Genomic DNA, 18,992 nt, shown 5'->3' on the forward strand with positions numbered 1-18,992 from the left:
TCATAGATTCTTTTACCTTAGAATCGGTAATGCTTGGTAACAATTTCCTCAAGGTTTTTTGATATATATCTTTTGTTTTCTACATGGCTAAGTCCCATCTTGGCTTCAATCGCTCTAATAGATCATTAGAGATTTGAGATGCTATCTAATCATGGGAATACTTCCATTTACCCATCTTGGTTAGGACCAATTCCTCAATCTATTTCTTCTCAACCATTTTCTTGGTCTCATACTTTAATTATTTGAATTTGGTTATGCTTGCATATTCTTGCATTTTCTTAAGTCTTTCTTAGAAGGTGAGAGGAGGCTTACTAAACACAACTTCACTACCTTTCTTTCTAGATCTCCTTGTAAGCACTATAGTGGATGGCTTGGGTGGCTTGGTGATGATCACCTTGCCTTTCTTCTTCATTGGCTCTTCTTCCTTTTATGATTCTTCTTCATCCTTTGCATCATCATCATCTTCTCCTTTACCTTCAATTAAAAAAAGAGGTGTGTTGGATTTGATTTTTGCTATTCTCCTCTTGCCTTTGTTAATTGCTTGTGGAAGCTTGATTGCAAGCTCTATTATTTCCTTGGCCTCATCATATGTTCCAAAGTGTGGTGCCTTTGGATCAATAGGTTCATTTATCAAGGCTTCTATTAAGTCTTTTGCTTCATCAATGTTCACCTCATAGGGAAGAGGTTTTACCCATACAAATCTTGGTATAACTACCTAAATGTAGACTTTTTCACTATCTACCATGAAACAAATATCATCCTTGTAATCTTCAACTAGTTTTCTAGGAATCCTAAATCTACTATTCATTTTTTCCTTGAAGACATCAAAGTAGTTGTCCATTATGCTGACAAAATTATCACCCATTTTTGCAATATACTCATTAATCTGATACAAAACAGGCATATCCTTTCTCCATATGACTGTACCTTTGGAAGGGAAAAACTTTTGAACATAGAAAAATAGACATGTCAACAATTAACCAAATTTGCAAGGATTGTTCTTAGATGTCCTTATACTTTCTATATTTTTGTTGAACTATTTTAATAACATGTCTACAAAATCATATGATAGATTGTTCTTCACAACTTTGAATGCCAAGTCTACTGCTTCACACGACACACTATTTAGATGAGTAGAATTGTAGATTTTGTGAGCTATCACATTTATGCCAAATTTTAGTTCTACATCGGTTACACTGCTAATCTTCATGCCTTTTCCATCCCACTTGGCTACAGTTTTCTTCTCTAACTGCACCCAACCTAGGGTTTTAGTAGCTTTGGCTTTGGGAAGCATGGGAAGGCCCGTGATATGATGAATCATATTCTTAGTGATCAAAACTATTTTCTCAAGCCATAACTTACCATCATGAACTTGTCTTAGGATGTATCTGATCCATTTGATTTGGAAACTTTGGGGCAAGTGGATAATATAGGTTAAACCCTTATCTTCCAAGTGCTTATGCTCAGGTTTAAAAATACCATTCACACATAGTTCACCTAGGGCTACATCCATTTCTAGGGTTCCAATTTCTTGAATCACACACTTAAAATGAGTTTAGATATCATTAATGAGTAGTACCTTAGGAGTGATCTATGATTGTGCTCCATTTGGATCAAGGGTTTTTGCAATTACTAGTACAACTTTGAAATCTACTGATTTCCATTCAACTCCTCAAACCAACATTTCTGACCCTTTCTTTGCCTTGTTACTACTACTTGATGTTTCCATGGCTACTTGGTAGGTTATGGAAAACTTCAAAAATTATACTACAAATTCTACTCGAAATCACTTGATCGCTTGTGCAATTCACTTGATCGCAATAATACTTTAACATTTTAGTGAAAAATGAAATCAATTTCCTATGTTTTGATAACAGTTTTTTTATTAATTCTCGGTACAAAAGTAGCTATGATGATATCGTTATGTGCAATAGACTATCATCCACTATTTGTTTGGATTGCTCAGTGAATACTTCATAACTTGGTAACCAAACATGTGTGACTAGTTACTCCCAACCTTGCTCGATAGAGCCTATGACTCAACCTTACTTGTTGATAATTGATACTAATCTTCTATGATCCCCTTGTATCTTGAATACTAATTTTATCTTTGCTTTCTTTCAATTTTGGAACTATTTAGATGTAATCATGATAATGTAGTTCTAGTTCTTACTTAGGAATTTAGTTGGGAATGATAGTGTCACCCACTTCTTGAGTGATAATACCATCATTGCTTAAACTAGCTTCCTCAATGGATTTAGGAATCCATCGCCACCTCATTTTCTTTTTGATGTTTCTTTTTCATCTTAACTCTATCTATATTCAAGCAATTCTTGGCTAGATGACCAAGTTCTATACAAATGAAACATCTTATGGTGGTATCTCTCTTACTTGTATGATGTTTAACATAGTTCATGCCAATGTGTCCATACTCTCCATAGTAATGACATCTACACCAGGTGTATAGTCCTAACAAAATATTTCTTTCACAATTTGCTTTGCTGGATTGAGAGACTTGGTTTTGCAGTTTGATGCCTTGAGACCTTGTTTCTTGCATTTGTGACATTTGCCTTCAAATTTTGGTTTCTCTTTACAATCACTAGCATTGTGACCATGCTGATTACAATTGTAACATTCACCATTGAATTTTTCTTTTCCATTACTCCAACATTTTTTTGATGTATGACGTATCTTACCGTAGTGATTGCAAGTGGGTCTTTGGTTCCTTTGACTACCTTGTTCAGAGGATTCACCTTCTTCTTTGTATCCAATTCTTGCTTTGTCATTTTGTCTATAGAGATTCTTCTCATTTAGTTGATTTAATTGATTCATGTTTGCTTGGGATTTCATCATTCTATCATTGACTTTCTTTTCAATGTCTAGGTCATTTTTCAATCTTTCACTAATTTTCTTTTTAGATCTCAACTCACTTCTTATTATTTCATTAATTTGTCTTTCAAAGTTTAGATCATTTCTTATTCTTTCATTTTCAGAAATTAGACTCATGATTTCTTCATTTGCATTGTAGATTTGATCTATAAGATCTTCATCCTAAAGGGATTAATTTTGAATTTCATTGTTCCTTCCATCTAAGTCTTCTTTGGCCTTATTTCTCTATTCTAAGATTTCACACAACCTCATTGACTAAATTTCTTGTTCTCTTTTCAATTCCCCTACTTCTTCTTTCAGGGAACCATTCTTCTCTAAGAGCTTTTGACTCCATTATTTGCTTCATCTACATTTCTTGAAGGGAGAAATATTCAATCTTTTCTTCAATTTAATGGTGATCATTTATTTTATTTGCAAGTTTCTTCCTTCTTTTCAATGATTGGAAAAGTTGCTCCTTAGCTTTCTTGAGTTGTGCAATGGTCATTTTGAGATCTAGCTTTTCATTGTCAATTGCTTTGTCAAGTTTGAATATCTCCATTGTCCATAATCTTTTCTCAAGCTATCAAGCTTTACCCTAAGAACCACAATTTTTTGATACCAAGCTTTGTCCTTATTCAAGCTTTAGTTTGAATTTAGGACTAGCTCGGTTATTGAGAGGGGAGGGGTGAATTAGTAACCTCAAAACTTTTTAAAAATTCATAACTTAATAGAATAATCCAATTATCATTAATAGATCTAATCTACTGCATGCATGAGAAATTGAAAGCATAAAACACTTTGAACATAATATTTGCTGAGCTAGAAACATTCCAAATAGAAAGTAAAACTGGGGTGAGGATGATACCAACAAAATTTTAATTTTGTAGCATAATGTTGGCTTGTTAAGGCTTCCAATGGTCACTTTTGATGATCTACCCTGTTAGGAGCAATTAGGATTGCAAGGTCCACCTTGTCAGAGGTTTTGCAAACATACAACAAAGTACACACTCGATGAAAAGATTTATCAAAAGACTATTAAGTCTACCTTGTTAGAGAATTTTGGACTGGTTCACCTATTAGAATGAAATAATGGATCTATGAATTACAACTAATTTTTTGATATAGATTCTTTGAAGTACTAACCACCTTTGTGTGATAGATATTGCTCTGCTACTCCTTGATATGGCCTTGCAATATACTTTGTTTGCTACTGATACATATTCACATGCTTACATTCCATTCACATTGTCTCAATTCAAACACTTGCACATACATGAGTATGATATAATACATACATACATACATACATACATACATACATACATTCATATATATATATATATATATATATATATATATATATCAAGTTCTAAAAATTGACTTAGTGAATTTTTGATACATGGCGTCCACTGTCATTACTCAACATTGTCATGCACTTTGTAGAAGTAGAAGCTTGGTCTATACTAATCATCTTAGAGTAGTCTTGAACTCGATTTGCGCTGGTGACTCGGTAGATATATGTAACTTGGTAGAAATTGAGTTGTTTACCATGACTATACTTAGTAAACACTAATCATCTCATCGCTCGGTTAACACTAACTTTTCTTCACATCAACTGATAGCTTGGTAGAAGCTACAAATCTTGATAACCACTAAACTACTCAGTAAGAACTATAAGATGTCACAATGCATGAAATCACTCAGTAACCACTAGAATGCTCAGTAGGAACTGTGAAGTTTGCTAGCTAGTAAATTACATGGGAAACATTGTAGACTATTCAATGAGCTTGGTAACCATATAGAATTTGAATAAGTGTTGTCACTAATAAAAAAACTTGACTTATTATCAAAAAAGAAAATTGGTAAAATTTTCAAGTGTTTGAGATCTAATAGAGGTGGGGAGTTTACATCAAATGAATTGAAATTTTTTTACAATGATAGAGGAATCAAGAGACAAACATCTACACCAAGGACCTATCCACAAAATGGGATAGTTGAAAGAAGAAATAGATCTGTGATGGACTATGCAAGGACACTGATGATTAAGAAGAGTGTTGTTTTAAAATAATTGAGAGAAGCTATTAGTACAATTGTCTATACCTTGAACTAGGTACAAGTGAAGAAAGGTACAAGTATCACACATTTTGAATCATGGTATGAACACTTACCCAATGTCAAATATTTTAAGGTATTTGGCAAAAAATATTATATTCTAAAGGACAACAGAAAAAGGAAATTTTGATGCTAAAAGAGTGGAAGGCATAGTTCTAGGATATTCTCCAAGAAACAAATCTTATACATGTTTAAATAATAACACTAACAAATTTGTGGAAAGTGAAAATGTAAAATTTGATGTCTGTACAAGAATGCATGAAGATAAACAAAAGGACTAACTTGAAGAATATAAAAAAATTGTGTACTACTATAAAGGCATGTCTATTAATGCTAATGATTCTAAAATCCAACCTATTAATCAACAAAAATTAGGGACTACTAATGGATGCCAAGTTGTATTTAGAAGCTAAGTTACAGTCTAATGCTAAGATCAAATTACTAGAGAGGAATGCCAAGTTACTTGACAAATATGTACACATTGAACATAAGATTCAATTTCAAGAGCATCCTATTGTTGAAGAACGAAGAACAAAGACAAGACTATCAAATTTTGTTACAAGATATCATCTTGTTGTACAAATCATTGGAGGAAGAGAAGATGGACCAATGCCAAGGAATAGATTGAGAAATGATGCATGTTTGTTAAGCATACATGAATCTAAATAAGTGAAAGATGCATTAGAGAATGAAGTCTAGATTCAAGCCATGAATAAAGAAATTGATCAAATTGAGAATAATAAAACCTAGACATTAGTACCTAGACTAGAGGAAAAGTGGGTATATAGAAACAAATTGGATGAGAATGGTGAAGTGACAAGGAATATGGCAAGGCTAGTTTGCAAAGGCTATGCACAAAAAGAGGGAGTTCACTATGGAGAGACAATTTCTCATTTTGCTAGATTGGAAATAGTAAGAACTCTACTTGATTACTCTACATACAAAGGATTCAAATTTTATCAAATGTATGTTAAGTCAACATTTCTGAATGGTATACTAGAAGAGGAGATTTACATTGAACAACCTGAATGATTTTTTAATCCAAACAATAAGAACATGGTATGCGGATTACACAAAGCTTTATATGGTTTAAATAAGGATCCTAGAGCATGGTATGAAAGAATACACAACTATATTGTGAAGATTGGTTTTGAGAAGACTGGTGACGATAGAAATCTATACTTGAAGACATAAGGAGGCAAAGGAATTTTACTAGCTGAAATATTTGTTGACGATATCATATTTGGAGAACAAGATACTATGTGTAAGACATTTACAAGTGAAATGATGAAAGAATTTGAGATGTCTATGTTTGGAGAGATTAAATTCTTTGTTGGTTTACATGTGCATCAAATGAAATCTGGTATTTACATCACTCAGTCCACGTATATAAAGGAAATATTGAAAACTTTTGGTATGGAATATTCAAAACCACTAAGCACTCCTATAGTGATAGGACATAAATTATCCAAAAATGGTGATTTTGTTGAGGCAAATCAAACATTATATAGGTCTATGATTGGGAAATTGTAATATGTAGTTAATAGTAGACCTAATATTACACTAGCTATTAGGATTGTTGCAAAAAAATTTGCAAATCCTAAGGAAAATCACTTGATGGTTGTAAAAAGGATTATGTGATATCTAAAAGGGATAGAAGACTATGGTCTATACTAAAATTAAAATGACATGTTTGAATTGAGAGCCTATTCTGATGTTTTTTGGGCTGGAAATATTAATGATAGGAAAAGTACAATTGGTGGAGTATTTTTCTTAAGAAAAATACTAGTTACTTGGACTTGTAAGAAAAAAAAATGTATTTCACAATCTACTGTTGAAGCTAAATATGTGGCTACTATAGTGAATTGTAAAAATATGATATGGGTTAAATAGTTACTCAAAGGAATGATGGAAGAAATCACCTAACCTGTGGTAGTCTACTACAACAATACTAGTGCTATAAACGTATCTAAAAATCTTGTGATGCACACAAAGAAAAAGCACATTGCAATAAAATATCATTATTTGAGAGAATTCGTTCAAGACAAAGAATTGGGAATGGAATATGTGAATAGAAAGGAATAGATGATTGATATATTCACAAAGGCTTTACCAAAGGACGCACATGAATATCTAAGAGATAAGCTAGGGGCAATACCCCTATCTCAAGATACTTAAAGATGTAAGAGTAGTTCCCCACATCAACTAGGTTGAATGGCCTACTTTACAACTTGATATAGTGGATTTTACTTTAGGAACTACCTAAAGTAATGAAGGAGCTGAAACAAAAGATTTATAGCTACAAACAAGGTGACAGAGAGAGATCCTAAATTTTTAATATCGGCATGAATAAATTAAAAGTCTTTGGCATTCTTTTCAAAGAGGGATAATTTACTAAGGAGAAAGAGGGAGAAATTGCAAGAGTTTATCAGGGAGAATATGTTGATAGAAGCATTAGAGAAATTAGATTGAATATCTTTAGAAAGAGGTTGAAAGAGTTATGTTGAGAAAGCACTTAGATTACCCTATATAGAGGAAGGACACATATTGATAGAGGGAGAGTTTTAAAGGTATTGAGTTTCTTTTTTGGTACTTTTGTTGGTATTGGTTTGCCATCAATGCCAAAGAGGGAGATTGTTGAAAACAAAAGATTGTTGAAGTGTTAGAAGCCATCATGGAACAATCATTATTTTGTCACTAATTTCAAGCCTACTACTTGCTAGTAAGATAATTTCCTTTTGGTTTGAATGCTATCATTGATTTATTGATGAAGAGGATTTGAAAAGAAAGGATAATAAGAGTACCTCTAGAGAAAGGTTGAGTTATATGGTATATAAAAGGAGCACTTATACCAAGTTAGATAGAGATGATATGATGTATTATTTATCTACTTAAGGCTAAAGTGAAAGGATACTTAATCTTAGAAAAGAAGAAGAGTTTTCAATAAAATCTGTCTACCAAGCCTAACTGAGAAAATTTAGTTCGTGCTGAGAAGAATTTAGTATATACTAAGAAAAGAAGGAAGATGGTATGCACCGAGAATCACTAAAATATAGTAAGTATCGAGCATCAGGGAAATAATACTAGTGACTAAGCAAGAAAGACATTTTTTATGCTGAGAAACCTAGTGTTGGCCAAGCATCAAAAGACTATTGCTGTCAAGTCAACAATATGGATGCTGAGTGTTAGGAAAATGAGTCTAATTGAAGATTTAACAAATTAGAGATGACAAAGTTGATTTCTTGAATTGTGTGAAGCATGTTGAAGATACGTATGATGAGTTCATGGCACAAAATTCAAGATAAACTATTTTGAGGAGAATCTAATGAGGATCATAAGAGAAGTTTATAGAGGGACTAAAATGTAAATAAGGGAGGATTTGATGAATCTAACCTAACTCTATGATGGATGATTGAGATTAAGTGGCAAAAGATTGAAATTCTCAATATTAAGGGATACAGAGCTAGAAGAAAAATGTTAGAGTGCAAGCTAGAGAAAGACAAGAAGTTTGGAGATGTTGCTTCATATGGTGGCTGAAGGAAAGAACCTACTATTGGCATACTAAGCATTTAGACTTAAGCAGGTGAACTCTTGAAGGGTGAATGAGAAATCAAAGATGAAGGGAATGAATGCCAAGTAGAATGGAGGACTGAACTAGAGATTTGTAATCTACAAGTGATTTTTTTTTCTATTAGATCAAGTCATAGTGCTACTTTCTAACAGTTGTATTAGTCTGAAAATATCCTTTGGATTAAGGTTGACCTAATAGTCATGAGTAAATACTTTGATTGGGTGACATTCTAATGATATTTTCTAAAGTCCTCTAACAAGGCTCACTCCTAATAGGGTAATTGAAATCCTTCAACTAAGTCACATTTAACAATGTGCATTGTAACCTTTAATAGGGTTGCATCCTCACATAGCTCACTTCAAAAAAGTGAAAATTAGTAGCATGTTAGTGATGTTTTTTCTCAAATTGGGTTTCATATTAAATCCTTGTGTCATATTGTGTGAATGGTTTTGTTGTGTTTCATGTTTACATTTCTGCAAAATTATTTTGACCTATGATAATAATATATAGAGTTATGGGATTATTGCATAATCTAATCAATGCATGCACATATATGATTGATGAGTACTAAAAAGTTTTATTTATATATTTGGACCTTCAATAACTTATTCACCCCCCATCTTAGTTATTCTAAATATTCAAATACATGGTTTAGCTCAACTAAACTAGAGATAATTAGTGACCTAATTTAATTAATCTAAATTTTTTAAAATTAAATTAACACCCCCTCTTAAGATAAACTTAGGGAGTAGCTGAAAACTTAAAAACTACTATTGAATGTAAATTTGGGTCCTAACCACAAGGCTTGATGAGGTATCCAAGCACAACCAAATATTTGTAAAGAGGAGAAATAGAGAAAATAACATGGGAACAACCCTACTAATAAAAGAGATGGAAATAATACTAAAAATAATTAGTGAAGGATTGAAGATGCCTCTAAACTAGGGAATTTCCTAGAAGATAGGAACCAAAGATGATCATGAAGAACACCATTGAAGCATGTAGAAGTTACAAAACTCTATCAAAATTAGTTTCTAATTTGAAAACCTCCAGTAAAATAAAACCTAGCTAGGTAGAGAAGACTATAATCTACATCGAATCAAGAGGCACACAAAGAAAAACAACCAAACTCGATGATACAGATGGCATAAAACACCAAATCTCAAAGAGATGATCAATCAAACATGGAAGATTACAACCAAAGTAGGGAAAAAAAAAGAAGAGTTTTTATCTGTGTTAGTGAACAGATTGTCCTCCAAGAAAATACATGCAAATATGACTCTAAATGCCCAAGTAAGAAGACTAATCAGCACTAATAGTTGGGTCACTTCACTACTAAAAGAGTGTAAGTGCCCTCTAAATCTATCTAGGTAAAGCTCCCCATATGTGATTTAAAATGAATTTGAATATGGATGCTTTTAACTAGAAAGCAATAAAGGATTACAATCATCTACCTATAAACACAAAGTAGATGTAAAAAACTTAGAAACTAAAAAGGAAAGAACAAAAAAGAACAATATATGACAAAAAGTTCATTTACTAAAACACTGCATTACAGAGAGGATGAAAATAAAGATGCATTTTCCATTCTCTTGAGAAAGTGAAGGAATGAAGTTTCAAAAATATCTTGCAATCAAGTATATGTAAGAAACAGTGACATTAAAGCACATTTTAGAGAAAACTAAAAGTGATACAAAGATTGCAATTAGTGGAAAGAGGACTGCTCAAACTCTAGATTTTGATATACAATTGACTTTCAAGTCTCCCTTCCCTAAAGCATAAAAGATGCAAAGACCTTATTACAAATCTGCAATTAAAGTCACCATTACAGAAAATTGAAACACCTTCTCTGTGTTACATAAACAAATCAAAATTCTCCTATTTCTAACACACAGTTCAAAAAAGGAAAATGAACAATTGCTCTACTTCCCACAACCTCATAAGAAAATGAAATAAATCTAAAAACCTCTCCTCTCTACTATAACACATAGTCTACAGTCTCCGGGAGAGAAAATTGGAACCCTCTATTTGTCTTTGTCTGGCCTATTGATCATATTCATTTTCCCTATAACATTTTAGTTATAAAATTGATTATTGGGAATGCCCTTATCTGCCAATCTTCATATCATTTTAATATAATAAAACATATCTTATGGTTTTAGGAATAGTAAAGTGTCGAGGGTGATTATAATGTTTAATGAAACATTATAATTTCATTTGCTCTTTTTCCAACTTTTACTTAAGATAGTTGTGGCTTTCATATATACATATATATATATATATATCCCAACTATATTTGAGGACAGTAAATGCAGATAAGGAAACCAGCCTTGACCTATTGGCATCAGTAATAAATTTACCTTATATCGGGCACATACATTAGTTTCTCTTGTACATGTTTGTAGAGTGTGGATTCTATGTCGTGAACATGCTCTAACACTACGCACCATATTCTTTCACCTGTATATTCTCTTCCATTCGAAGATGACTTAAAGATTAATTTTCCTTTTGATAGTAAGGAGCAGATATTCAGCATGCAAAATCTTTGGAAACCTGATCATGTGATTTCATTAAGAAAGCGCCTCTAAACATCATATTCTGGTATGCCTTTCATTCTTGGAATAACTAGAATCTCCACAATGACAAACTTTTTCTCTAATCCCATCATATTATAACTATCCATCCGCATGTGTGGAACAACTATTCCAACAAACTTTATGACTTCAAAGATCATGGTACCTCCATATTGCAGTTGGGACCCAATTTGATTATTCTTAATGGACGAGCACTCATAATTTATGCATACCTCCCTATTAAAATTGCTCGCTATCATTTGTATTTTGATTGTCTCCTTGCATTCATCATGACTTGTGTATGTGAATATATGCATGCTATTTTTGACCAACCTATGGATATCTAAACTAGTGAGTCAGTTCTATAATTATCCTTCACATAAGCACATCTGTGGCATGAATGGTGCAAATATCAACCTTTCTATGCTTGACGAAGTCTCATCTAGCTCGGTGTAGAGACTACGTACTTGCCTCATTGAGTATGTTGATCTATGTGTTTCCCACTAGGGATCCAAAGCTCGATAGAAAAAAAAAAAAGTCGCATCTTAAGTTGAGTTAAAATGCTCCGCTGTGATTTTGATTCCTTCGAATCTTTAACAACTTGACCTGTAGCGAAACTTGACCTTTCTCTCCACAAATATAGGCACATGCATTCCATTGTCATTAAAATATGCCTTGTGAGAAATCCATTCTTTATTATATATATACAAGACTTGCACCTGTTCACGTGTACACTGGCAGATTTTATTTAACCTCCGATTGAAAAAGGTTGGTGCCGTGTTGGTCGAAGTCAATCCTTGGCTAGGTCTTTAGGGACCACAAGCACTTCCATTAGACATGATCTGAGCATGATTTGATAAGATTCATATTGATGTTTCTATCAAATAAGATTCAAACATGTCACATTGAGTCACCTAGTCAAGCTTATGCCCTTTGTCAGGATATCAATGCTCACACATTTTCTCTTCAAACACCATGTTCTTTCTTCAACAACTACAACCGAACCGGCTAAGAGTGACTCATATTTGATAGAAATTTAGTTATGTTCAGGTGCTCAAAATACCCTTAACTATGATTTCAGTAAGCTCCAACTCCCACACTCTGATGCTCTCATGTTTCAATTCAGTGCTTGGTGTTTGATATGTGTAACTCAAACTGACATCATGCTCTGTATACCAAATTATGGCTCTAATGATTCTATCATTTTTTCAAATAGTTCTCATAGACTATCCATGATCTCACATTTTGAATTCAAGAAAATTGATCAAGTTATCAACAGGAATTCTCGGTTCTTTGATCTCTTGTTCTGGATAGTTTACTTGATGCCTCCAATACTTACGATAGGATTCAATCGTCACAAACTCAAAACACCATATGTTATAGTGGTGATGCTAAATTTATCACAGATGGGGGAATTTAGGATATGCACATGGAGCACATAAAATATGAATTTTAAGATATAAGTAGATGTCTCGGTCAGTTCATGATACTTGCCATTAAATTTAATATCAAACTTAGGCTTTGCCAAATTAATAAAAGTCATTTCAAATCCTTGACTTCGTAGATTTGCATCTATGGGCTCAAACCCATTTCCTTGGTATAAATACATATTGCATCTGCTCAGTGGTGGAACTTTCTAGAATTGCTCACGTCATATTACAGGGACAACACATCTAACCACATTTTAACATTTGGAGATTGATGAATTCATTTGAACAACCTTTTTACAATACTCTCCTATCTGTTAGGGATCTCAGACATCATTATCCATGACTCAATGGAGGTAACTTTGACGAACTTAGGATGTTTCTTACAAATACTTCTAGCTCATCAAATCATTATGAATTCTTGAAATTTAGCAAGGTTGATGGTCATAAGTGACAAGTGCCTTCAATGTTATTGATTTATTCATCAAAATAGTGCCACCATGGAACCCAAACATTATCTTTTGAAGTGGAATCATCAAGACAACTTTACTGCTGAACTAGTGAATTATTTGGGAAAGGTCTATATATATAGATATATTGGAGAATTCAAACCATGTAGCTACACTTTTGAAGACTGAGCATTTTATTTATATATCTTAAATGAACTTGATGAACATAGTGAGACTTCTTATGAAATGAAATCATCTGAACTTGAATATAATGATCTTTGCACTAGATCATTGGAATTTAAACTCAAACTATGTATTTGAACCTTTGAAACATCAGACTCATTGAACCAGCATAAAGAAGTTGGACTAAATTGAACCACCTCAAACTATCTTGAACTTCATTGAACCACTTTGAACGTCAGTTTGAAGTAGTTCAAGACTCCACACTTGAAGTTTAAATACCATGTCCATATTGGGAACCAATAGGGGCTCCAACTGCTGGACCATCTTTGGTAAAGATGACTGCCTTAACCATTGGGAAATAGGGTCCGCCAAGGAAAGAAAACTAGGAGCTACCTCAAGAAAGCACAGAGGGGAGCAAGGCAAAGCTAGCCAACAAACCAAACACCTAACTTCCAACAAGCACAAAGCTTGCACATTATTCAAACTACCACTATGAACACCAAAACATATTCACAAAATATATATAAAAGTAGGAAGAGAACATACCATGAGAACCAAAAGAAAAAAGAATTCATGTAAATCTATTTACTGGCTGGGAGAAGTAGGAGCCTTTTCGTATCAGAAAACTATGTCTTAATAGAGTAGCTCCGTACTAATGCTTTATGACAACTCTTTCACTACCAGACTTTGAACTAAAAGTGCACATGCATATGCCAATACAACATTCCTTTCTGAATAGCCATAACTCATCATAGCACTCTTCTTCACTCAAGAATTGATCTTTAATATCCACAAGGTCAGACTCCATTTCAAGCTAAAAAAAAACAAAATGTAGAAACCTCACCAAGAGATGATGCAGATGATGCACAATACCCAAAAATTTTGTCATCAAGATTCAATTCCTGAACATGGCCCTTAATATCATGGTCAACTTGCACCCATAGAGATGCCTCATACAACATGGGATCAACCCTTGAATATGCATTTTCTTCATCTCTTTCAAAGATCAAACTGTCATCAAATATGGCACACATTCCATCTTTTTCCTTTCCAAAAGTGCTATCGCATGTTTTAACATTACTTCCACAATCCAAATCAGAAAACCCATGTATAGATAAATGAAAAGAAAAATTATCAATGAATGCTTCATTTTCAATCTGATTTGAATGAATACCTAATTCGTCATTAAAGGAATGATCCAGCTTGCATGATGATAAGAATGTGTCTATGATGTCTTCTTCTTCATTAAGAAGAGTGTCTCTCAATATACCAACTAAAACATTGCTAGGTTGAAAGCCAACTTTATACCTCTTTTCTTCAAGAAGAAAATCAGCATAAGGAGTTTCATCCAAAGACATTCTTACCTCATCTTCAAGAAGAACTGGATCATCATCAAATGGGCTGACTTGAGAGAGGTCTTCTAGCTAAAGAGATAAAAAGAATTCATCAATGATTTCTTCTTCTTGATCAAGGAATGTACCACTCCATGCTTCAGTTGGGTTATCTACAGACTGGGTGACAACTTTAGCACATTCATCATGAGAAGGAAACTCTTCCACATGCACTCTCACCTTGTCATAATTACATATTTCATCCTCAAAACAATCAGATCTTTCCATGGGCTAATTATAGACTTTTAAGCATGAGGAATCATCTTCATTTTTCACATGTGTGGAAAGTTCACAAAAAAAATTTCAAATAAAGATGACTACTATCATTTTCATCCACTTTATTAAAGGTCAAAAGCAGGAATTATGGCAGCAAGTGGTCTAATCTCTCATAATTAGATGATTCTAAAACAAGATGACCATTATCACTCTCAAAACTAAAATTTTCTAGACATGGAGAGAAACATTTAGATGCACCTTCTTTAAAATCAACAATATTAACAAGATTTGCTACTGTATTATTTCCAAGGTGAAAAGGTTCTGGGATAGGGCTATTTTCAGCATTCACATTCAAAGAGTAAATGTCCTCACAATCTCTCATGACATTTAAAGATTCATTTTTGGATAAAGCATCACTAGACAACATTTTAATGGAATTCTTAACAAAAGAATAATCACAATGATCTTCAACTAGAAAACATTCTACATGAGATGAAGAAAGATATTGAGGCAAGATTTCATCATTATTGCTTACCCTTTCTCTATTGCTGTCACATATGTTCGCATCCATTGAAACTAGATCAGCATGAGGCTGGAATAACTCTGGCTATACTTCTTGGTTGTTCATGACAAGGTAATTGAAGTACATGGGTGAAATTGAGATAATCGGAGCTTCATCATCATCCACCTCCAAATGCTTCTTTACTCAAGCCACTCTCTCCTCAAGTTCGTGCAAGTCTTTCAACTTGTGAAATCTTGCATGGAGGCTTTTGCATAGCAGCCAAGACAAGTCATTATCTTCAAGGCTTATATTATTCTAGATACCTTGAGAAATACTTTCTTTAAAGCTATTCACAAAGTCATGTAACACTTTATCATCAATCCGATAAAGTTCCAGGAGAGAAGGGTATGGCCTTGATCTTCTCATGACATTCCTATAGAGTCACCAATCTCTTGCACACAGAGATAATCATAAAACTAACAAAGAAAATGTTAGGCACTTAAATCTTCACTTTAGGATTCCCCAGTAGAGTTGCCAAATATCTATTAGTGAACAGATTGTCCTCCAAGAAAATACATGCAAATATAACTCTAAATGGCCAAGTAAGAAGACTAATCATCACTAACTATTGGGTCACTTCACTATTAAAAGAGTGTAAGTGCCATAGCTGTCTTATTATTTTAAAGTTGGGAAAAGAGCAAATGAAATTATAATGTTTTATTAAACATTATAATCACCCTCAATACTTTACTATTCCTAAAACCATAAGATATGTGTTATTATATTAAAATGATATGAGGAAAGGTAGATAAGGGCATTCTCGAGAATCAGTTTTATAATTAAAATGTTACAAAGAAAATGAATATGACAAATAGGCCAAACAAAGACAAATAAAGGTATATATATGTATATATGTATATATATATATATATATATATGTATATATGTATATATATATGTATATATGTATATATATATGTATATATGTATGTATATATGTATATATGTATATATATATGTATATATGTATATATATATATAAATATAGATATATATACACACACACATATATATATACATATATATATATATATATATATATATATATATATATATACATATATATATATATATATATATATACATATATATATATATATATATATATATATATATATATATGTATATGTATATGTATATATATCAATATCTCTTAACTATATTTGAGGATAGTAAATGCAGATAAGGAAACCAACCTTGACCTATCGGCATTAATAACAAATTCACCTTATATCGGGCACATACATTAGTTTCTCCTGTACAGGTTTGTAGAGCATGGATACTATGTCGTAAACATGCTTTAACACTATGCACCATATTCTTTCACCTGTATATTCTCTTCCATTTGAAGATGACTTGAGGATTAATCCTCCTTTTGATAGTAAGGAACATATATTCAACATGCAAAATCTTTGAAAACCTGATCATTTGATTTCATTAAGAAAGCGCCTCTTAACTCCATATTAGTATGCCTTTCATTCTTGGAATAACTAGAATCTCCACAGTGACAAATTTTTTCTCTAATCCCATCATATTATAACTATCCATCCATGTGTGTGGAACAACTATTCCAACAAACTTTATGACTTCAAAGATCGCAGTACCTCCATATTGTAGTTGAGACCCGGTTTGATTATTCTTAATGGAGGAGCACTCATCATTTCTGCATACCTCCCTATTAAAATTGCCTGCTATCATTTGTAATTTGATTGTCTCCTTGCATTCATCATGACTTGCATATGTGGACTATACACATGCTATTTTTGACCAACCTATGGATATCTAAACTAGTGAGTTGGTTCTGTAATTCTCCTTCACATAAGCACATCTGTGACACAAATGGTGCAAATATCAACCTTTCTATGCATGAAAAAGTCTCATCTGGCTCAGGCATGGTTTTCTTTATCGATTTTCCATGTAGAGACTGCATACCTGCCTCATTGAGTACATTGATCCATGTGTTTCCCACTGGGGATTCAAAGCTCGATAGAAAAAAAAAAGTCACATTTTAAGTTGAGTTAAAATCCTCCACTGTGATTGTGATTCCTTCGAATATTTAACAACTTGACCTGTAGCAAAACCTGACCTTTCTCTCCACAAATACAACCACATGCATTCCATTGTCATTAAAATATGCCTTGTGAGACATCCATTCTTTATTATACATATACAAGACTTGCACCTATTCATGTGTACATTGGTGGATTTTCTTCAACCTCCAATTGAAAAAGGTTGGTGCCATGTTCGTCGAAGTCAATCCTTGGCCAGGTCTTTAGGGACTGCAGGTGCTTCCATTAGACATGATCTGAGCATGATTGGTAAGATTCATATTGATGTTGTTATCTAAGAAGATTCAACCACATCACACTGAGTCGCCTAGTCAAACTTATGCCCTTTGTCAGGATATCAGAGCTCACACATTTTCTCCTCAAACACCATGTTCTTCCTTCAACAACTGCAACTGAACTGGCTAAGAGGGACTCATATTTGATGGAAATTCAGTTATGTCTGGGCACTCAAAATCTCTTTAACTGTGATTTCAGCAAGCTCCAACTCCCAAACTCTAATTCTCTCATGTTTCAATTTAGTGCTTGGTGTTTGATATGTGTAACTCAAACTGCCATCATGCTCTGTATACCAACTTGCGGCTCTAATGAGTTCTATCATTTTGTCAAATAGTTCTCACAGACTATCTGTGATCTCACATTTTGAATTCAAGAAAATTGATCAAGTTATCACAAGGAATGCTTGGTTCCTTGATCTCTTGTTCTGGACAGTGTACTCGATGCCTCCAATACTTACGATAGGATTCAATCATCACAAACGCAAAACACCATATGTTACAGTGGTGATGCTAACTTTATCGCAGATGGCGGAATTCTGAATATGCACATGGAGCACATAAGATATGCATTTTAACATATAAGTAGATGTCTCGGTTGGTTCATGATACTTATCATTAAATTTAATATCAAACTTAGGCTTTGCCAAATTTAATAAAAGTCATTTCAAATCCTTGACTTCGCAGATTTGCATCTACGGGCTCAAACCCATTTCCTTGGTATAAATACATACTGCATCTGCTCATTGGTGAAACTTTCCAAAATTGCTCACATCATATTTCAGGGACAGAGCATCTAACCACATTTTAACATTTGGAGGTTGATGCATTCATTTGAAAAACCTTTTTACAATACTCTCCTATCTGTTACGGATCTTAGACATCATTACCCATGACTCAATGGAGGTAACTTTGATGAACTTAGGATGTTTCTTACAAATACTTATGGCTCATCAAATCATTATGAATTATTTAAATTTAGCAAGGTTGATGGTCATAAGTGACAAGTGCCTTCAATGTTATTGATTTATTCATCAAAGTAGTACCACCATGGAATCCAAACACTATGTTTTGAAGTGGAATCATCTAGACAACTTTACTGTTGAACTAGTGAATTCTTTGGGAAAGGTCAAATTATATATATATATATATCGGAGAATTCAAACCATGTAGCTGCACTTTTGAAGACTGAGCATTGAATTGATACACGTTAAATGAACTTGATGAACCTAGTGAGACTTCTTGTGAAATCATCTAAACTTGAATATAATGATCTCTGCACTGGATCATTGGAATTTA

This window comes from Cupressus sempervirens, chromosome 7 (assembly GCF_028749045.1).
Source record: "Cupressus sempervirens isolate cs-2001-9-10 chromosome 7, ASM2874904v1, whole genome shotgun sequence".
NCBI lineage: Eukaryota > Viridiplantae > Streptophyta > Pinopsida > Cupressales > Cupressaceae > Cupressus > Cupressus sempervirens.